The following is a 17717-nucleotide window of genomic DNA, read 5'->3' as shown; positions in this document are numbered from 1 at the left end:
GCCCCTGCCACTCTGCTGGCCACACCTCCAGGCAGGCACTGTCCCCTGAAAGTCTGTCATTAGCTGCTGTGCTAATCCCTGCTGGTCCTGTCTCTCAGCAGAACCTTACTTAGGGGCTGCCCAAGGCTAGCGCTCCTTTGGCATCATCTGAAGAAACAGGGAAGAATCTTAGAGGAGGAACAGGTAGGGCATTTTCTCACGCAAGCTTCCCTGCACACAGATGCACCGGGGAAGAGCGTGAAACACACAGAAGACTTGCCCTGGAGTGATTCACCCCGTACCTTATTTTCTTTCTTGGGTTTATAAAACAAAACAAAGCCCAGCTGCCTTTTCTGTTTAATTCAATGATACTTACACGGGCAGCTCATGACACTGGGTGCTGTGAGGCTCTCACGGTGGATATGATTCTGTCTCTACTCCCCAGAGGCTCACTGCTCGGGTGAGGGGTATACAATCTACACGATTATTGAGGATAACGAACAGCTGGCCGGAAGTGCTTTCATAAAGTCACCAAATATCATGGAAAAAGAATTACAACTGGGAGTGTCAAGTCTTTTGTTGGGAAGTGGGTCTCGATTTGGACCTTAAATGATTGGTTGGGTTACAGTAAAAACCCAGTAGAGGGTGGGGAAAGGCATTTAGGATAGAAGGAATAGTTCTAGGGAAGGCAGGGTGATGGGAAAGGGAATGCCAGGAGCGATTCTTTTATTCACTTTGCAGTCCATCCTTGAGGACACACACACAGGGAGATGCTACAAAACCAGCGTCCCCGTTCGGGGGTGGGGGTGTATATGCTTCCACGGGGTCTAGCGCCTCTTAGAATTTTCTGTTCTTAATTCAGATGGCTTCCTACTTTATCTGGACCAGGAGCACACAGATTCCTGGATGCACCTTTAATGTAGTTAGGGAAAAAAACCCAAGAAAACAAGAATGGAAAACAAGCTCTCAACTGAAGTATGAATGGAAACTTTAAATGTAAACATCACCCTTTAATCAATTTTAAATACTCTTCCTCCTCTGGCAGTAATATACTTTGAAGTGGAGCTGGAAGAAGTAGCTCTTTCTGACTCTCGATGGCAGTACCCATGCCAGACATCACTAATCAAACCCGGCACACCTTCTCCCTGGGCAGGGCTTCTCCTAAGAGTGCCCTGCTGTTCCAGGCCGCCCCTGCCAATCAGCTGGTTGTACTGCACCAGATGAATCTTATTTGCTTTTTTCTGTTTTAAAGTATTAAAACTTTACTGCTATCTTAAATACTAAGTGCATTCTTATGGAACCCAAGAACTGTCTGAAAGCAGGGAAAAACTTTTATAGCATCTAGTGTAGTAAGAATCCCCAAATATAAATGGAAGTTGCTGATGGGGCTATGAGATCAGGATAAAGATATTTTCTGTCTTTTCTCCCAATCTCCCTGTAATGGTGTTAATATTAAATTCAAAGAGACAGAAAATAGGTGAGAAAGTATAATAAAATATACATAGAAAAATAACCCTTGAATGAGGTCAATGGTTCTCAACCTGGATGTACATCTGAATCTCTTGCTTATTTATAATGCAGATTCCTGGGCCTCCTTTCAGATTAAATTAGAATTTCTGGTCTTGGAGCCTAGAAATCAGCGTGTCTACCAAACACTTTAAATAATTCTTCTACAGGACGCCTGAGACCATCCCACAAAGCTATGTTTGAGAGCTGGAGACTTAAATGATAGGAATTATTGCCCTTGTCTATGTCATTAGGTGGTTGACAAAAAATACCATATCCATTTTCCATGGTTGAGCTACCTGAAATTCCATGGCATCCCAGGTGCTGAAAACAATAGTCATTTGGAAAATGGAAACGAAGTCTCAGTTTCCAAAGGGGTTGGTCACTTGGATGAGCATGGGTCGTGCTTTATGGAGACAAATTTTTGAGATATATTTGAATTATCACGCATCTATATTATCATTCAGGCTTGGTTTTAAGAGAAATTGGGAGAGAAGACAGTAGTTTATGTTGACCAAGAAGACAGATCATCTTGAAATTTCTAGTTAAGGGGTCAGTGTTTGATTCTACTTGACTTTCTGTTTTTGTTTTTCTTTTTGTTTTTGTTTTTTTGTGGTACACGGGCCTCTCACTGCTGTGGCCTCTCCCGTTGCGGAGCACAGGCTCCGGACGCGCAGGCTCAGCGGCCATGGCTCACGGGCCCAGCCGCTCCGTGGCACGTGGGATCTTCCCGGACCGGGGCACGAACCTGTGTCCCCTGCATCGACAGGCGGACTCTCAACCACTGTGCCACAAGGGAAGCCCCTCTACTTGACTTTCTGAACGTTAGCATCAAAATAACAAATATCATATATTGTCCATCTATTCTGTACTGGACTCTTCACTAGGACTATATACACATTGTTGAATGTAGTCCTTAAAATAATCCTATGAAGAAGTTATTATTGCCCCCAAAAGAGGAAACTGAGGCTCAGAAAAGTTAAACAACTTGCCTTGAGTAATGCAGGATTTGGATGTGAGTCTTGACCCTAAGGCTGTCTAACTCCAAGTCTTTTATTCTTATTTACGACACTCCACCCGCTGTTTCCAAGAAATATCCTGTTCTGTGAGACGCTGAAACACAAACCAAGGGCCCAAACCTCAGGTCAGAGCTGAGAAGGGCCCTTCTTACTGAACCCAGTAACAGTGGTCTGTTAAACACTGGTATTCTCATTGCTTTGATCAGAAGTCATCAAGTTGAGTCCTAGTTCTTTGCTTTGCCTCTTTTAGTATGAATAAAATTTGTTGAACTGTACTAGGATTGTTCTTATGCTCCAAATTCATATTTATGAAAAGTTCAAAGGCTATTCTTTACCATTGTTATTTAAAAAAAATAAAAGAACCACCAGTGGGTGCACCTCCTGTAGGGTGTGTTCTGGGAAGTGCACGTGGGCAGGACACGCCCGGCGCTGAGTAGACTGACCCGTCATCCAGGGTATGGATCAGTGGTCAAGAGATTTTCTTTCCAGGTGGCTCTGTTACCTTGAGCAGGTCATTTTTTTCCCCCAGTGGTCCTCAGTTTCCATGCAAATCTGTTGGACTAAAGCCCATAAAGGTCTCTTCTCCATTTAAAATGTCATGATTCTGGAGAAAGTGTCAGCCATGTAGCTGACAAAGAGATGGATGGGGCCTTGACAGGGGTGTCATCGTGACTGTCCTCACCGGTCCAGGATGGACAGAGAGTGGGTAATGCTGGGGACCAGTCTTTGGACTCTTCTCCTGTCCTCCCGACCTCTTTGGCCTGCTCCTTCCCGGGCCTGAAGCTGCCAGGCTCTTCTCTCCTCTTGAGACAGTCCAAGTGGGTTCCAGTGCCATGTTCTTCAATATTTCCTGTTGGGGTGAATTTTTTTTTTTTTTTCTGGTACGTGGGCCTCTCACTGTCGTGGCCTCTCCCGTTGCGGAGCACAGGCTCCAGACGCGCAGGCTCAGTGGCCATGGCTCATGGGTCCAGCCTCTCCACGGCATGTGGGATCTTCCCCGACGAGGGCACGAACCCGTGTCCCCTGCATCGGCAGGCGGACTCTCAACCACTGCGCCACCAGGGAAGCCCCCGTTGGGGTGAATTTAAATCCCAGATCTTCCAGCAAAAACTTAAATAGCCCCCTTCATGCGTAATTTCTTGCTCCTGAAAATACTGATCACCCATTCACATCCCGTCCCTCCAATGGGCTTAGAACCACCTTGGGTGCCTGGGTGACAGAGTGCCTATGTTATTCACAGGGATATGAAGCTGATGGGACCCTCTTGAACTTCTAGTCCAACTCTTTTATTTCCTGGATGAGATCAAGGGCCCCAGGAGGGAAAATGACTCCACTCAAGCGCACCTAGCCAGGTAGTGAAGGACTTGAAACCATGTTTTCGAATTTATACTGTGAGTGTCATAATAAAACTGACCCCACAGAGCTTGTGTGAAGGTGTGTAAACGAGATAACACACCCAAAGCAGCTGAGCGTAGTTCTTGGCATAGAGAACCATCTGGTACAAGTTGTTTCCTCCCTTCCTGGGACTCAGATCTCCCGGCGCTCATCATTCTCACGTTCTCATAGATGTCCTGTGTGTCAGACTTTATCATTCCTTTCTTCCCCAGCACACCAAGGCGTGCAGAAGTAAGCTGAGCTGCCCGGTTTAATCGTTGCACTAATGGTGAAATCTGACTTGGCCCATGTTACATACTCAACGAATGTTTGGGATCACTGCCCGCCAGAACCCATCCCTCCTGACTCCTAATTCAGTGCTCTCTCCATGATGCCTCCCTGACGTACACGCAGGCGGGGACCAGCTAAGTTGAAATGCTATGAACACCAGCCTGGTGACAGACATGTAAGAATACATGAGACCCCAGTAGATCTGAAGTCTGCCAGGGTCATTTTTTTTTATCAAGCATTTATCAAAGCTACTATGTGCCAGGGGCTCTGCTTATGGCTGAGATGAATATAAAGATGGATAGGATACAGGCCCTGCCCTCAAGGACCATTTGATTCGATCACAGAGACAGACTTAGACATAAAGAATTCAAATATAAGGCAGCTAGTAATCATGAGTACTATGTTCTATATATACTGAAAGGAAGAACAGTGATGGGGGCCTCCCTTGTTGACATGGTGGGAGGGGTGTTGACATGGTGGGAGAGCGCCGGGCTCGGATAGGGTGACCCCAAATGTCTCCATCCAGCTGCGTGCACAGGACACCTGGGCAGAGAGACTCGACCACAGGGCCATGCTGTGTGTCACGAGGAAAGTACATGGGGGTCGCCAAAGACTCCAGCCTCTGAGCTCCTTGACCCTGACTGCCGAGGGACCACAGCTGGGTCACCGTCCTGTCTAAGCCTGACTTGAGCAGTCTTGCAAAATGGGAGAATATCTCTTTTCTTGCTCTGAGCTTGATGGGGACTGGAGTGCTCGTTTGGTCTAGACCTCTGCTTCTGGAAGGGACTGCCCTCAACCGTGCAGACAGGGATCTGCGGTCCACACAGAGAACAAGAAAATGCCCTCTTTTCCTCTCCTCTCTGCTTTGGAGGGGGGAGGCGGGGGAGGGGAGGTGGGGCTAGAGGTGGGGGAGGGACGGTGAGGGGACTGGTAGGTCAGTGCTTGGCGAGGGGAGCTGGGTCACCCAGGGAAAATATGGCCTTGCTTTCCACTGGCAGATTCCCAGGGAAGCTCTAGCTGCTCCCCACCTGTCCTGCGCTCCCCCTCCCCCAGCTGCTGTCCCCGTGTGCACGGAGCAGGGAGGCGATGATGAATTTCCCCCAAACGGCATTGCAGACAGTCATAAATAATGCTTTGCTCTTTGGTGACGGTACTTTCCATTAAAGCTGCCTGCGCTGGGCTGTTGTACGCCCAGTCTTCTGCCGGGGACTTGCAGTAAAATTTATCAGCGAGCTTTCTGCACCTAATAAATCTTCCCCTCCGGGAGCCATCTGGCAGATAAGGCCAGAACCCACATGCTCTGCAGAGGTAGAGTTGGAGAGAGAGCCTCTCTCGCTGGGGCCCCAGGCCCTGTGGAGGGGGACTTCCTCCCCACCAAGCCTGGGCCTGTCACTCTTCCTGGCTTTTCTCATCAGACTCAGATTGGCGGCCCTGGTTACGCTGGCTGTTGCAACTCACAGAACTGTCCCCACTCTGGGGACGGGCCCCAGAGTCACCTCCTCTCGGGGCTCTCTACCTGTCCCCCCGACCACGTGTTCAGAAGGCCCTGGCATCTGAGTCCAGGCAAGGGCAGGGGTGCCCCAGGGCCAGGCAGGTGCTGGGATGGACGTGACTCTGGCTTAACTGACATCTCGTTGTGATAAGAAACGCAATGTCGCTTGGGCGAAAGACACCTCGAAGCATCTCCTCCTAATTCAGGGTAAACACCCCATGGCTATCCCCAATTTCCCTGAGCAAAACTGCTGTGATATTAGTGCCTTCCTTCAAGTATAGATTCCTTCCATTAATATACAATAAGGGAGTTTCTCAAGCCAGTTGACCTGGAGGTAGAGGCACAGATTAACGATCGCTGTTCTTTCCTTTAGGCGCTTACAGTCCCGTTGCAGAGACTGTTTTATAACCCATCTCAGGCACGGTGGTGGCAGGGCCCGCTCTCACTGGGAGACAGGATGTGATCCTGCAGGTGAGGAATGCGAGAGAGTTTGGCTTTCTGGTGTTGGAGTCCAGTGCGTAGCACGGTGCCTGGCACATGCGTACTGAGTGTACAAGATGGAATGTGGCAGCAGGCAAACTCCCCGACACAGCCACCAACACGAAGTAGACGATGAGAATGAAACAATACACAGCAGCGTGGAAGCGGACCTCTCATGCCCCGCCCCCAGCAGAGGGGACTCTGCTCCTTAGGGACCAAAATCCTGTCCTGGGCCTGATGTAACCTGTGTCCGGTGTCAGCGCGATCAAGGGATGCTCTTCTGAGCCTCAGTGTTCTCATTTATAAATTCGTAGGGAAAGAGGAGGTAATTTTGGGGGGTGTAATTTTTAATATCGTTGCTACGAGAATATTTTCTAATTTTTCCTTTGCCTGATTTTTTGAAAGGCAGGAAGCTGAATGGTAAAACCGGTCAGAACGCCTCTCTCTTCCTGCCCTACTTGACTGCTTCCCAGACAAGTAAGACCGGTAGATGGGGGCCCCAGGCAGCTAGAGCCCAAATCCCCTGAATCCTTCCCGGGGGCTCCTTCTGCAGGAGGACACCTGTCAGGCTGCCTCTGAACACTGTGGACATACCCCGCGGAAACATTAAGTGGAGTGTCCCAAAGATGCTTAACTTAGCTATGCATTTAATTTGGTGGTAATTGAAGTTTGCCAACAAAGATTTGCGTGTAATCTGTGATTTCATTTTTCAATTAAAATTGTTTCCTTCCTCTGGATGGGAAGCGCTTGGCTTTTCTCCCCATCACGGCACTTTGCAAACACTAATCCCGCACTTCTCTGTGGGCTGGAGTGAGGGGAGGGGGCGGGTAGGACGAGGCCCAGAGGGGAGGTCAGGCCGGAGGGCAGGACCCTGCAGGAGCGGTGATGCTGGGGGCTGGGCTGATGGGAGACCAGGGGAGGGTGCGCCTCCTGCATTCCCAGTGGGCCTGTCCAAGAAGCTCCAGGCCCGGACTTCCGGATCTCGGTTTCTAGGTGCAGACAAGCGTTAGGGGGTGGAAAGAGGTAGGAAGAGCCAACCAGTTCTCCATGGCCAAGGCGCGTGTTAAGGAGCTGGGAACAAGACTGAAGGTCCAGGTACTGGGGATCAGGGGGCTGGTTGACCTGAAGGAGATCTTCAGGCTATTTTTATGGCCTTTGATAAAGGCAAAAAAGCAACACAGCTCACTGGAGAAGACAGCTGATAGGCACGTGTGCTTATAGGAGACACAGGCTCCCAGAGACCCCCCAAGGGGGTACGGAGCCTGCAGGCTACGGCTTCTGATGAACAGTTCGCAGGTATGGATTTTTCCTGTGCTGGCTCTGTGGCCTTGGGCTTAATTTCCTTGAGTCCCAGTTACCTCAACCTTCCAATGGGCACATGAATACTTCCCTGAGTGGGGCCCAGAGGGGGCAGCCAGCTGGGGTGTGAGGGTCATCCCAAGGGCCCCATCTTCGTATATGCAGCGCCCTGCACCGTGCCTGACATGTGGTAAGAGGCCAGTAAACTCTGTCACAATGGAAAATCGGCCAAATGAGCTGGTGCGAGCATTTTGTACATCCCGACGCCCCATTTTCGGTTCCCTGATGACCTTATTATTTGTGAAGGTGGGGTTAAGTATTTGACTCCAGGCTGGACTAGTCCTGGGCTGGGCCCTGGGTGGGGAAGGTCCAAGTACAAGTGTTCTCCACGGGGTGCTTCTCTGGGAGCTTGGAGCTCTGGTGGCGATTGGCTGCTGGAGACCCAGGTCCTACAGGTGCCCCCTGTGGGCGAGGGGCTGCTTTCCAGGCCCGGGCCCAGCCCCTCCTTGTCCGGGCCAAGAATCACCAGTCTGCCTCGGGCTGGCAATTTCGAGATGATGGGACAGGACTCGAGAGGGTTTGCCACAACGGGAGCTGGCCCGATGCTCATGAGAGAGACAGCTGGGCTCTCGTAGCCCAGCTGGAGACAGGATTAAGAACCATTTTAAGAATTAGCAGCAATTTGGGCTGCAGCAGGGCACACCGCTTTGGGCAGAATTCTTCTCTCCATCAGTGCAACTCTTTTTTTTTTTTTTGGTCTGGTTTCTTTCAAGTAGAGATAATCCCTTCTATCTGGTCAGACAGCTGAACTGTTTTCATTTTTTTTTTGAATTCCGTAATAAATCTGCCAGCCCTGCGGGGCTCCAGCCAAGGGCTCTTGCTAGCTGCATCGACACAGAGGTCTGGTAAAAATGGTGTAAAATGAAAGAGAAAAATGCATATTTCACACTTTGTCTGCTTTGGGTTATGGCGATTCTGAACTCATCCCCGTTCCGAACAACTGACCTTCCCACAGAGTTCAAGTACCTTCTGCTGGTCTGGAGAAACCATATCCCTGTCTCTGTCTCCCACTCTCCCCCCACCTGCCCCAAACAGGCACATTTGCCTGAGAGGCGGCAGGGCTGTTTGTAAGTTCACTACGCTGGTCCAGGGCTTTCCAGGAGGGAGGGGGCGTAAAAGACCCCAGCGTACATGGGTTGGAGAGCGAGCACGCACACGGACTGCGTCCCCCTCTTCCCCACACAGCCATGCATCTACTCCTGCATCGCCTCACTCTCCCGCGATGCAAATTGATGTAGAAGGTATGAACACGGGTTTTCCTTCTACTGAAGCCTGCCTTGTGTCCATTACAGATCATTTTCAACCATGACCAAATCTTAAACATCAGTGTGGTTGCCACTCAACAGAAACAATCAACCTTTCCAACGTTACCCGCCTCTAGTCTCCTGTACAAATCTGCACACTGATCGGAATGGTCACTTTAGGCTCCCCAGACACGCCAAGTTTGTTCCCACCTCCTGGTCTTTACCGCACACAATTGTTCCGCATCGATTCTGCTTCTCTCTGTTCTGCCCAGCTCCGTCCTGACTGCCTTCAAAGCCCGCCTCCTCCTTGAAGCCCTTCCTGGAGCACCCCAGCCTGTAGCGCTCCATCTTCATTTGGGACTTGGTCGGTACCTAAAGCTCTTATTACCCTCTGCCTTGGTCATCAGTCATATGCTGCTCCTTTTAGACATTTTTTTTCTACAAAGCTATTGTCATTTTCCTGTATAACCATCATTTTCTTATTTAACATTTTTATTCTCTAATGAGGTGATAACATCTTACCTATATTTCTATCTTTTCCAGAGCCAGACACAGAGTAGGTGCCTGGTAAATGCTTGTCAAAAAAAAAAAAACAAAAAAAAAAACGAATGAATCAAAGTTCTGACATGGGTTGTGGGTGTGGCTCTGGTGTGATCTTTCTTTTTTTTTTATTGAAGTTTAGTTGATTTACAATGTTGTGTTACTAGGAGTATGGAATTAAGAGATACAAACTACTATGAATAAAATAAACAATAAGGATATATTGTACAGCACAGGGAAATATAGCCATTTTATTGTAATAACTTTCAGTGGAGTGTAATCTATAAAAAGATTGAACCTCTGTGTTGCACAGTGAAACTAATATAATATTGTAAATCAGATATACTAAATACAAAAAAAACCCCAAAAAACCAAAGAAAGAATGAATGAAATTTCCCACGTGGGGTGTGGGTGTGGCTCTGGTGTGATGGCTTTTCCTTTTTTTTTTAAATTGAAATACAGTTGACTTACAGTGTTGTGTTAATATCTGCTGTACAGCAAAGTGACTCGGTTATACATACATATATATTCTTTTTTATATTCTTTTCCATTATGGTTCATCACAGGATATTGAATATAGTTCCCTGTGCTCTACAGCAGGACCTTGTTGTTTATCCCTCTTATATATAATAGTTTGCTGGCTTTCTCTCTCTTGATCGCAAGACCATTCCCACCTCCAAGGGAAGGGAGAGTCTTGACTTGCGGGGATGCTGCCTATAAGATGTTTCCTCTTGTTTGGACGACGCTGGATATTAGGTAACTGTTGAGTGTCAGTAACAGCTCCAGAGCTCCCTGTACAGACCCTGAGACTCCCATGTCTATGATCACACAGACTATTGAGATTTTTATGGTAGTGAGAAAAACTAGTGCTTCCGACTGTGTGCTCTCCCTCTGTACCTTCCCCTCTCTTTACATCCCTGTATGCACCCCACATGTATTCTGTATTTAATTTAGAGCAGGGAGTTACCTTGATTTTAATTCCGTTTTCTTCTGAATGCGCTGAGCGCCACCATCTTGCCTCCGCTTTGTGCTTCTCACCTCAAGGCCTCTTTGTGAATTTGTCTGACTTGTGGTTGTGGTTTGTAGCTGTCACGGATTTCTTTGTTGTTGTTGTTACCACTGCTGCTACTGTTTCCTTGCAGCTCGATTTTGAGCCGAGCGTTTGAGTAGTAAATATGGTTTACACCAACTCTGTTGGAAATAATGGCGTTTATGTGCTGAAGTTATTTCCAAAACCTATGATATGTGTATACAGATAGATCCACAGCAGGGCCCCTAGACTGGGGAGAACAGACTCAATCAAACCTCCGTGATGGAGTATAAACAGGTGTCTGAGACTAGGGCTAGGCCAGGCGGTTCCGAACCAAACTACCATCCACCCCGCTGTTGGCTCTGAGCGGAATCTGAACCGTAAATACTTTGCTTAACGCTGGGGGATGTAGGAGGTATTTGTGTGATCATGTTTATCCGCTAAATGTTCACTTACATTCTTTCATGCACCTCACATTGAACTTCTTTCTCACTTTTCTCTTCACCCACCCTCAATGGTTTTAAACCTTAACTGCCCTGGATTCTGGAATGGAAAAAGATGTCCAGAAACTATGGGCTTCTATATAGTACAACTACTACTTAGTGCTAGCGGCCATCTAATGGCTATGGTTGGGGGGTGGGGGGGTGCACCTACACTGTTAAACTTTTAAATTCCCTTGTGTTTTGCTGCCCAAATCTAAATACTTTTGCTAATAGATAATTGCTCTTTTACTGAGAGATAAGCTTTACCTATAAAAATGTATTTTGAAAACTTATTTTACACAGCAATGGTGTATCCGTTGAAACTAACCTTTTACCAATAAAGCACTATTGTTTAGACATTAAAAAAAAAAAAGAAACTACGGGCTTGGCCTTTAAAATTGGCGGCCCTCTCTTCTCTTCCAAATGGCTGCTGGGTTGCAGGATCATATGTGGTGAACCGTTCTGAGCACTGCTGCCAAGCTCCGTCTTGGGGTCGGTCGTAGTAATCCTGGTGCAGAGCAGGAACTAGAGACAGAGTTGGGAACATTCAGAGGGGGACGTTGGATTGCTCTTACCAGATGTGCCTCTGGCCTCTGAATTTGTGTGGTGTGGGTTTCCTTGACTCTGCCCTCAGCTCTGGAGCTCTGAGGGCGCCAAGCCCCGCATCTGACATGTGTCCAGAAGTAGAGGCTGCCCACTGACCCCAGCGGAAGGTCTGGATCGCCCAGAGGTCAGGATCCGTGACAGAGACGCCTGGGCTCTCTGAGCTGAAGGCCGTGTGACAAAGGCACGGGGATGGGTGTTACGGGCTGTTCTCCAACTTGTAAATGCCAAGCAGAAATCGTGTTGCAGTTCCTAAATGCCACATTTTGGCGTGTTCATTGCTTCCCCCCGCAACGGGGAAAGATGGTGAATGAACTAATAATTCAGGAGCTGAGAACATGTTTATTTGATTTTTAGAGCTTTAACAAATACAGTGTGTACAAAACCCGGTGCCAACAGCATGCATAATTCCTCCAGGAACAGGCCTGATAGAAACACAGAGCTTGCAGTGCTTCAAAACGGTAACCAATATTTACACATCTGAGTGACTAATTCTCTCCTCTGAGCCGGAGAACAATAGGCTGTAATAGTCAGGTACATTAACGCAGAGCGCACCTGTCTGGTGACTTGGATATTTGACACGTAAACAAAGATGGGGGTGGGGAGAATGTAGGGAGGGAGAAGTGGAGGCTTCTTATCTACCTGTGTAACCATATACCAAACAGCAGGTTACAAATGCGCTCAGAAAATGCTGACCCGCCGCGGTTCTAGGGCCTCCCGTGCAGGATTGGTACGTGATTTGCGGCGCCGCGGGAGTTCTGTCGCTGACCTCATTAGCGGCGCGCTTCCTGGCTTGTTACCATCATATTTGTGTAATTTACAGCACCTTCGTTTTTATGGAATGTGTTTCTTGTAGAGTGTAATGGCAGCAATACATTTAACCGATCATCTTTAGGAATGCTTCTGCTGGAGGCGGCCTGCAGATATAAAGGGGCATTTTCTTCTCTCCTGCGTGGGCCTTTTCTTAAATTTTCGTTTTGGCTCGCTTGGCTGCCACGTGTGTGTGTGTGTGTGTGTGTGTGTTTTCCTGTGTGTGCGTATGTACGCACGTATAAATATAGGTGTGCAAACGCCTGGAAGACATTAAAAGGGGGCCCGCAGGTGTGATTCTTTCTTGAAGGATTAACTTGGCTCCCTGGCTGTCTTCAAGGTCGGTGGACTGAGCAGACATTGAAGGAAGGCCTAGACGCCTTGCAATGAGAAGACGAATTTGCAAAATGGAATAGAGGGCCCAGGCAGATTAGCTACTGGGGAACGATTGTTTTTATTTTTTAAATTTATTTAGTTTTTGGCTGGGCCACATGGCATGTGGGATCTTAGTTCCCCGACCAGGGCTCGAACCCATGCCCCCTGCACTGGAAGTGCAGAGTCTTAACCACTTGGACCGCCAGGGAGGTCCCCAGGGAATGATTTTTTTTTCTAGGATGGTATAAAGATGCTAAACTAGGGTGAGTCTTCAAGTCTTCATGACCTCCTGGAGGCTTTTGTATAAATCAACAGGATGGAAAAATGCAAAGTATATGTCATTCAGGGGCAGCTACTCTCCCAAAAGAATTCTTACCTTAGGAAAAATTAAAGCACGTGGGCAGAGATGTGTACCTTCTTTTCTGCCCTGACCTGTGTCAAAAGAGAGAAATGGCTGGACCAAATGTTTGAACACCAAATGTGTCAACTTGAAGGTTGCTCAGGGGAACCTGGGACCAGGAGCCAGGAGAAGTTACCCCAGTGTCTAACCCGCTGCTAACCATGACCTCAGGCAAACTGCTTTCCCAACTTAGGTCGCAGCCTCCTCTACAAATCAAAGAGATTGGACTGGATCGTCTCTCTCTAGAGTTTGATGTTTCTAGGTTCCCCATCACTTGTCTAGTCTGTTCCTAAAGGCAGATAAAGCCAAGGCTGGGGTTCTCATCAACCAAATCATCCCAGCTATGTTCTCGAGGGTTACCTGCAGTGACCCAGAAAAGGGAAACACAGCCCGCCAGGAACTGTCACTGTGTCCCACTTACGTCTTCTGACAGGGGGCAGACAGGGTGAATAGACTAACAATTCAGAAACCAAGGACATGGTAGGGAGAGTTTGAGAGCTTTAGTGAAAACTGGCGCCAGAGGGTGTCGAGCTGCATATTTCCTTCCCGTAATCACTCCTTGGCCTCAAAGAGAAACTGCCCTCAGGGGCAAGGTAAATAGATAGGCCCTGGACTTTGTCAACCCATGATAGAACCATAAGAAATTAAGTCTATTGATATGACCTGAGGCCCAGGGACAAAGTATATCCAACTGGTCAGTCAGGTTAGGGTCCTTGGTATTTCCTCCGTCACTCCATGGGCTATACCTCTTCTCACTGATTCGTGAGGATTTGGGTTCTTGATTTTGCTTAATAGATATGTCCCTAAGATACTGGAGTGGCTAGAGTCTGCAGTAATAATAACTCAAAATGTTAAAGGTATTTAGAGGCACCATTTCCATGTAAGTTTCTATTCAAAATTTGAATACACCAGACTTACCGGCTATTTGCAGGTACCTACTGGTGAATCTTTTGGTAAAGAAAAATAATTCTTTTGTAAAGTCTGATTTGAACTTAACTGAATCCTGAAGCAGTCATTGAACACCCATTAAGGACTGAGGATTCAAACAAAAATTGTATAACCTTCCTGCCTTCAAGGGGCTTTTATTCTAACTTTCTAATAGGGATTTGCCTATCTTTTGTATATGCTTACTAATACATACAATAAAATGTAGACACTTTCAACATCCAGCATCCATTCATTAGGGTGGCTTCAAAACTCTGAAAAATTTAGATCATTATAAATGTTTCTTCAAAAACTCTTATTAGTCGCATTTGACTGATTTGGTGACTGGCTTGTCTCATGTGATGATGAAAAGGGATTGTGAACCTGGACTCAGATTAGTGGAACACCTGTGTGGTCGCATCAAATCTTTCCCTTCTGTTAAAAGAGAAGCCACATGTTCGTCCTTTTCTCTGCCTTCAGTTCTGCCACATTCTCCAGCTCATCCCAGCATTTCTCACTTTCTTGTGGTGTAGAACCGTGACTTACACTCATGCTTTCCTTTACCTTCAGCATTTACGCATGTCCAAATCTCTTCCATCTTAAAAAATGCTGCCTCTGCCATCATCTCTAGATTGGCTACCTCTTTCTTTCACTTTCTAGCCACAACTTTCTGAACGTCCATGGTATGTACAGTCATCACTTCCATGGCCTTTCAGTCCACTTGGGTATGGCTTCTGCTCTCCTCCATGCCCTTGAAGCTTCTTCCCAAGGTCACCATTGAGCTCCAAGACACTCAGTCAAACAGATGCTTACCTCGAGTGCTTCCCCCCACCCACCCCAGCATTGCCCACACTCCCTCCGGAACATCACAATCTCCTGGGGGCTGCTCACCTTTCTGGCTGCTTTATCACCTTGGGTTTTGGGTACCTGACTCTCCTGTTGGGGTCCTTAGAGTTTTGACCAAGTCTCTGCTTTCTCACCCTGTTTTCTCTCTTTGCCACAGCTTCAACGGACTTTTATGTTCTGAGGACTCTCCAGCTCTTCTGAGACTCTATCCAACTTTCTACCAGACACAGCTCCACTCGGCTACACGGCTGTAACACACAGAATCTACAGTCCAGTGGCTCAAGTAAGATTGAAATTTATTTCTCTTTCACATCATAGTCCAGAGTTGGCGGCCATTCCAGGGAGGGCAGGTGGTTCCATGATGTTGACTTAGTTGTCTTTCTATCCTGGGACTTCACCGTAGAGGGTAACTGTCCTCTTCCACAGGGTGACAATGTCTCCAAAGCACTGTGACCCAGCAGGCAGAAAGGAGAAAGAGGAAGCAGAGGGCAACCAGCTTCCTTTTCAGAAAGTGAGACAGTGGTTTTACACGGCACTGACACACCTAACCCACGTGGCCATGCCTCGTTGCAAGCTAAGCTAAGGAATGTGGTTCTCCATCCACCCACCATAGAATGATAAGAAATGAAGCAAATCAATTCACATGACCCGAGGCACAAGGACCAAGTTTATCCAAGTGACTGGTCAGATCAAGCTTCTTTGCACCTTCACCTCCCTCACCCCCAACCACCCGAGTGACTATTGGGAGGACAGTTAGCAATGTCTGCCACAGGGACCTCAAAGCTAACATCTCCAGAAGTCACCTTGTCACCTTCCCCTCTCACCTGCTCCTCCTGCAATTTCCTCTCTCTGAAAGTATCATGGTCCGACCCAGTTGCTCCAACCAGAAACCAGGAATCATTCTTGAGTTCCCTCTTCTCTCGTTGCCACACATCTAATCTTTAACTCTAGTCCTTTCTGTCTCTTAAATATGTTAGATCTGGACACTTCTGTTTATCCCATTGCCACCAGCTTAGTGCAACAGACCATGATCTCTTTCTTGGACCATTGCGATAGGCTCTTAACTGGTCTTCAGATCTATTTCCCATTCCACGTCAACGTTACATATGAAAACGGAAATATGATAATATTACTCCCGCTGAAAATCCTTCAGTAGCTTTTCATGAACCCTAATTTGTAATGTGCTCTAAGAGATCAAGCATGATGGACCTCTGTCAGTGTCACCAGGCTGATCTCATGCTTCTCTGGTCTTGGTTCTCTCCAGTTCTGATATAGGGATTTGTTTCAGCTCCTGAAATCAGCTATGCTATCCCTTGATTCTGGTCTTTCTGACGTACTACTCTCTTTGTTGGAGCACTCCTCCTGCTTCCTTCCATGCTTGGCTGACTATTTCTCCTTGGAGCTCAGTTTGGGGATGATTTCCTCAGTGGGGCCCTTCCTCCTTTCTGCTCGGACCCTCTCCTTGTTCTGGGGTCCCATGGCACCTTGTAATTCTTCTTTCCTAACACTAACCAAACCAATAATTAAATGGCTAGTATCTGGGTTTGTGATTATTTTGTAAGCTCCAAGAAGGCTGGGCTACCTTTATTGGATGAGTAAAACTAATGAAAGTATTCGTCAAAAACATGCTATCTTCAAATATTTCCTTGACTCCTTCACCCACTACTCCTCTGTGCAAAGCCTTTGTGTAAGGAAGTCCTGCACATTGCCTATTGCAATAATGGCAACAGCAGCTTCTGCCTATGAAAATTATTAGCAGTGTAAAGTGAAGGAGACAAATTGCAATAAATATAAAGGATACCAAATATTTAATTATAATAGCATTAGCTTACATTTAGATACTATTTTATAATTTTAACGCTTTTGTTTATGTAACTTCATTTGAACCCTGCAAGATCCTGTTAGAGATGTCAGGTAAATTGTCCCCACTTTACAGGTGTGCAAATTGAGATTCTGTGAAGTTAAATGATTTAACTAGGGTCTTCCATTTAGAAAATAAAGGAGGCAGAGCTTGAGTCCAGATCCCTGACTGCAGAGCCGGGGGCCCTGTCTGCTGTATCAGGCTGTGATGGAGATCATGAAACATAACTATGCATATCTCTAATTTCTTTGTCTGCATAAGCAGGCATTTGGAAATTGTTTGTTGAACAGATAGATGCATGAGTAGATATACCAGTAGGTCTGGCAATGTGGCTAAGATTTAACACCAACATATAGGTCAAACATTATGGGGTAATAAATAGGAACAATAGAACACGTTGTGCTGTACAGGAGAAAAGTGGAGTCTGACTGAGAGACTAGATAATTGCTTTTAAGTGAATTCAACGATCACTTTGAATAACTATGTGGGTGTGGGAGGTCTGTATGTACTCCTCACGAATCTTAAACCAACTAATGACAGGCTTGAAAAAGGAAATTTTATTGTAGCTCAGAATTTGATTGAAATGCAAGATATAAAATGTATGAATAATACCCAGCTTGACTCTCTCCTCGGCACAATAGGGACCAGAGGGCTGTTGGCTCTGTCACTGGCTTGAGGGAGCTCTAAATATTCCTCTGTCCAGGTTCCATTCTCTCCCCCACCCCTCTGAGCCATCTAAATGTATTCTTGGATTGATAAATCGTAATGGAAAAGAATATAAAAAAAGAATTGTATATGTATGTATAATTGAGTCACTTTGCTGTACACCAGGAACTCACACAACATTGTAAATCAACTATACTTCAATTAAAAAAAATGTATTCTTGGGGGCTTCCCTGGTGGCGCAGTGGTTGAGAATCTGCCTGCCGATGCAGGGGACATGGGTTCGTGTCCCGGTCCGGGAAGATCCCACATGCCGCGGAGCGGCTGGGCCCGTGAGCCATGGCCGCTGAGCCTGCGCGTCCGGAGCCTGTGCTCCGCAACGGGGAGGCCACAACAGTGAGAGGCCCGCGTACCGCAAAAAAAAAAAGTATTCTTGGAC

General features: G+C 47.0%; 1 long non-coding RNA gene across 1 annotated transcript in view; it reads left to right on the top strand.

Moving 5' to 3' along the window:
- LOC138842490 (uncharacterized) overlaps nt 1–17717 on the top strand; it is a 118063-nt gene that overhangs the window by 16834 nt on the left and 83512 nt on the right. The window contains exon 2 of the long non-coding RNA XR_011377128.1: nt 14912–15037. This is a non-coding gene — a long non-coding RNA (uncharacterized lncRNA). The remainder of the gene's footprint in view (nt 1–14911; nt 15038–17717) is intronic.

This window comes from Globicephala melas, chromosome 21, assembly GCF_963455315.2.
Source record: "Globicephala melas chromosome 21, mGloMel1.2, whole genome shotgun sequence".
Taxonomy (NCBI): Eukaryota; Metazoa; Chordata; class Mammalia; order Artiodactyla; family Delphinidae; genus Globicephala; species Globicephala melas.
Note: the sequence above shows the minus strand (reverse complement) of the source record. Positions and strands in the feature narration are given on the sequence as shown.